The sequence below is a fragment of the Meles meles genome, chromosome 15 (genome assembly GCF_922984935.1).
Source record: "Meles meles chromosome 15, mMelMel3.1 paternal haplotype, whole genome shotgun sequence".
Classification (NCBI taxonomy): domain Eukaryota; kingdom Metazoa; phylum Chordata; class Mammalia; order Carnivora; family Mustelidae; genus Meles; species Meles meles.
In genome coordinates this window covers 46487204-46492208 of record NC_060080.1, presented here as the reverse complement: position 1 = coordinate 46492208, position 5005 = coordinate 46487204, and the positions used below count along the sequence as shown (strand labels likewise).

The 5005-nt window shown below is 35.1% G+C and overlaps 1 non-coding gene across 1 annotated transcript; it reads left to right on the top strand.

Annotated features, from left to right (window-relative positions):
- Positions 1-1124: 1124 nt before the first annotated feature.
- On the top strand, positions 1125-1323 carry LOC123926288. Its single transcript, XR_006815211.1, has one exon. It is a non-coding gene; the product is annotated as a U2 spliceosomal RNA (small nuclear RNA).
- Positions 1324-5005: the final 3682 nt, after the last annotated feature.

Below are 5005 nucleotides of genomic sequence, written 5' to 3'. Positions count from 1 at the left end.
GCACTGGGTGTTGTGCAAAAACAATGAATACTGTTATGCTGAAAAAAATAAATAAAGGGGGAAAGAAAGAGAAAATATAAGCAGAATTAAAGTAATTTATGGAGGGGAGGGTATGTTCTATGGTGACTGCTGTGAAATGTGTAAGCCTGATGATTCACAAACCTGACCCTGGGGCAAATAATACATTATATGTTAATAAGAAAGTGAAAATAACAATACTTAAAGAAATGACTGAAAGTCACATGTGTAAGTATAAAAACTTATTCTGTGGCTGCCTTGCAAATTGGTGTGAAGGGAATTATATGTCTTAGTAACTTGAGGACTTTGTCTTAGTGATGAGAAGGGGTAGACAGTGACAAGTATGGGGTAGGCAGATAAGCATGAGGAATTATGATGCTGGAACAAAGTTGATTGTTCCCAGAGAGAAATGGGGAAATAGAAAAAAATTCATCCTGCATCACAGGGCGAAAATAAAGAAGCTTGTCTGTCTTTGTCTGGTCTCATTGGAAAAGAAAATTTCTCCTAAAATATATAATCCCACAGCTTGTGGAACCATCAGTTTTAGGAATGGTTTCATGATACCCATGGAGATCTAGAATCCTAAACATAGTAAATTAACACGATGATTAGTTAAAAGTAGGTAATATTACCAGACTGCTTTCTGGGAAGCAACCATTAATCCCATAGGAGATCTGTTTAAGGAACTCAGTTCTGAGGGGGTGCTTGTCTCCTAACCATCCCCCAAAACATGAGTTCACAACATAAAATCATGAAAGATATGGGGAAATAATCTGCTATGATTAAGAGTCATGCACAAAAGACTGCAGGGTCAAAGTTCTAAGATCCTCAAATGATAAAGCAGTGATCATAAAGAGCATAACATATAAATGTGAAAACCTATTAAAGAACTTCCAAAGGTAACTGATACCCTTTAAAAAAAAAAAAAAAAAGAACTACATGCTGAGGAAGAAACAATAGGAAATTTTGAAAAATAAACAGATAATGCTTTGGAAAGCAAAAATGTAGTCACCGAAAAAGAAAAAGAAGTGGAAAGGTAATACAGAAAATGTGAAAAAAATGACATAGGCAAACTTGAAAGATCTAATTGTTGGGAATTTTCTAGAATCACTTCTTGGCTTTTGGCTTAAATCAAGTGTAGTATCTGTTCTTATCAGTAGAACTGATTACAAACAAACTCTCAAATTCTAATATCTATTCTGAGATATTATATAATGAATATCTAGAATCCTAATGAGATTGAAAAATCTCAGCAATGAGATTTTTCTCATTCATCTCACCTCACCAGGTGAAGGTGAAGGCAGAGATTGGGATGATGTGTCTCAAGCAAACAATGTGAAGTATTGCCAACAAATTACCAGAAACTAGGAGAGATGCATGGAACTGTTTTTCTCTTAAACCCTGTAAAAGTAACCAACCCTGCTAACACTTTAATTTTGGACTTATAGCCGGAACTGTGAGAACATAATATATGTTGTTTAAGCCACCTGGTTTGTGGTACTTTGTTACAGCAGCCCAGCAAACTAATATAGTAAACATTGAACAAAGTGAAATGACCTGACTTAAGTGCGGGCTATGGACATTGGGGAGGGGAGGCGAACCATAAGAGACTATGGACTCTGAAAAACAACCTGAGGGTTTTGAAGGATCAGGGGTGGGAGGTTGGGGGAACAGGTGGTGGGTAATGGGGAGGGCACGTTTTGCATGGAGCACTGGGTGTTGTGCAAAAAGAATGAATACTGTTACGCTGAAAAAATAAATAAAATGGAAAAAAAAAAAAAAAAAGGATCACTCTGACTGCTGTTCTAGATGGGAAAGGGGAAGATGGAAGCTGGATGACCAATTAGCAAGCTCTTGCATTACTACCAGCAAGAAATCTTAGTGACTCAGACCATGGTTAAAATGTTCAAAAGTAATCAAATTCTAGATCTGTTTTGAAGGTACAGCGGGAAGGGTTTCTCAGTGGATTCAATGTGAGTTGTAGAGAAATAAAGAACCTGAGAATAACTGGGTTTTCTGGCATGCACGACTGGAAAAAAGGAGGTGCCGTGAATTGAGATGTGGCAACAGGCCTAAGACTGAAATCAACTTCTCAGTTTCTCCTGACTCCCAAAATAATATCCTTGCCTTTAAATCTAATAGTGAGGATGAGGGGGGACAACTAATAGTGGGAAGATGTTCCAATATTTATTATCATAGCATTTAATCACATATATGTATTATAATATCAATATTTTTGCTATTGTCTTTCATTTGTCAGTGTTCTTGGGAAAATGCACACTCCTGAGTGTTTTTCATATTTTCTTAATTATAATTATTCTGTACTGGATAATTTTTCTTAGTAGTTCTCTATCCTGAAAAATGATGAGGAATGCAATCAACAAAACAATAGCAGATAATTTTGTGAAATAGCTGAAAGTCCATGACTTATGTGAAAAGGAGCCCAGAGAAGAGATTATACTTTCCAGGGTATGTTGTGGTAGATTTACCACTTGTTATTGCAAGTATCAGTATTAAACAGAGAAAACTTTTACCTCAATATCCTGGAAGAATTCAGCATAATTGCCCCCATTTTGTTCAGAAAAAATTAAATCCTCAAAAATATGTGTTTTCTGAAATTATCCCACACCCACAGATCTGATCACAGCCTATAAAATAAGGGGAAAAATAAAAGAATCTACAGATGAAATTTGCATTAATTTTTCTTAAGACCAGAATCTTTGAGTTTCCAAGGTATACAATGTACAGCTGTACCTTCCGTGGTAGTTATGCATTCTTTATGCGATAGATACCTGAAAATAAAATAAAAGCTTGAATTAGGTCTATTAAAAGATCTCCAGGAGGGCATATTTACCTGGAAAAATAGAAGACTGTTTGTGAAACAGAAGATGATTGGGAATCATTTTAAGGAAGTGATACAAAGATTAACTTCTCTGGATGGGAAAATCATAAATACCCAGTGTCTGGACCAGAGGGCTCTGCCACAGGAAGCCATAAGGTGGCAGTCACAACAAAATTGTGAATACACAGTTTATAAATAATGCTGACTTTTGGGCAGTGATGTTGATGTGGTACTTGAATACACTGGTGTACTTTGAAGCTCTTGAGGAATCTCTGAAACTAAGACACGATGTTGAACATAAAGACATGCTGAATAAGAATTGGTACTATCTCTTTTCACAGTACTGCCCTATATTTCAGAGTCTTGAAAGCCAAAATATTTCCCAGACTCAGAGCTACAGCTCTGAATGGGAGGTTGTTTTTACACAATAGAGGCACTCCACAGGAAGTCCGAAGTGCAAGAGAGGCCATCTTGCGGTTGCTCTGGCTACTGTTGTTGAAAAGCAAAGCTGTAGAGGCACTAGGTGTTTCTGCAGCCACATTCCAGTCACCGACTTTGTGGGAGTAGAAGGGCAATTTTTAGCTGCTTTGGTGGTGAGAACAGTATCAATGACTGTAACAAATAGTGTATTCAAAAGTCCTTAGCCCTCTCTCTCTGATGTATATCCTTTAATAAGCCAGTTGTTTGTTAATTGCTCTGAGAGTATTTTCCTAGAAGCCCAGTCTAGATTCTCATGATCAGGGTTTTGTAAATATTTATTTTCATGTAAATCACTTCTATTTTAAAATATCGAGAAGCCTGAGTGATACAAGTTTTTGGAAAAACTTGGGGACCATATGTTTTCCTCTAACTTGAACAAACAGGCCTTGAACTGATGGCTGGTTTCCAGAGATTCAGTGAAAATGAGTCCGAAATAATGGAATTAACCAATATCTTACATGCTGACTGTACATACCCCAGGCTTTTGTGTCAGGGAAAATGCTTGCAAATTTAAATAATATATTGTTTACTCAAAATCTGCCAATGATTTCTGACCTTGGAAACTAAATAAATAAGATAAAAAGGTCCTCCCACAGTGCTAAAAGTGGGCAAAAGAAGGGAATTATTTGAACAAGAGACCCCACTTTATATTCCTGCTTCTCACCTTGAATAGAGCTATAAATTTGCTTTGTTATTCAGACCTTATTTTTATCTATTAAGTTGTCACTTTCATCTCTATAAAAAAGATGAAGAATGAAAAGAAGAGCCCATTTGTGTGCCTGTTTTTCTGAGGCAATCAGTGTATCGAATGAAAAAATGTAAATAAAGAACTGTAGGCTTCAGGGTGTCACTCCAGGGTGTCACTCCCAGATAGGTCACATTGATTAAAAATGGCAGTCCCTCAAAAAACATTGCAAAGTTAAACTTCCTTCTAATTTTTGCCCATAATTAGACTCGGGATACTCTAAAGAATATAATTATGCCTAGTAACTTTTATCTTACATTTTAATTAATATTTCTCAACATATTTCCCGAGGCAGTTTAAAGAAAGGTGCAGTTGAAAATGCTCACTTAATTTTATATTGTCAAATTCAAATAAAAGTTGAACAAAATTTGTATACCTATGCTATATTCTTTCCAACTATAAGCCATTTATATCTTATTATAAATAATCACTTCTAGTTTGGTAAAATCAATAATGAATATGTATATTCTTTCAGATATGGTTTTTGAGATTATATATTTCAGACTACAATAAGATTAAGTAATTCAAATAAAATGTAATAAAAAGCTTTATTCAATGAGAAAGTGAAGGAAGTGAAATGTTTCTAATAATCTGAGAATTGTTTTACTGGAAACTTTTTTTCAAAATAAAAATGTATAAATTTGTCAAACAATCAGTTTGTCTGATTGATTACTCCATAAGATAGATGTTAAGATAGGTGACGTATCAAATAATAATGATTGAATTAGTATTAATATTAATATTAAGCTATTATTCTCTTATGACTGGTAGTACTTAAAGTTTATATATACAGAAAAGGAAAAAACAGTATGAAGAGGCAGAGAAGCATGTTCTGGGAATCAGTAGATTGACATTTGTGCAGGTGCCTGCATATATTGTTTCAGTTGATTCACACCAAAATCTTTTATGGTAAGCATATT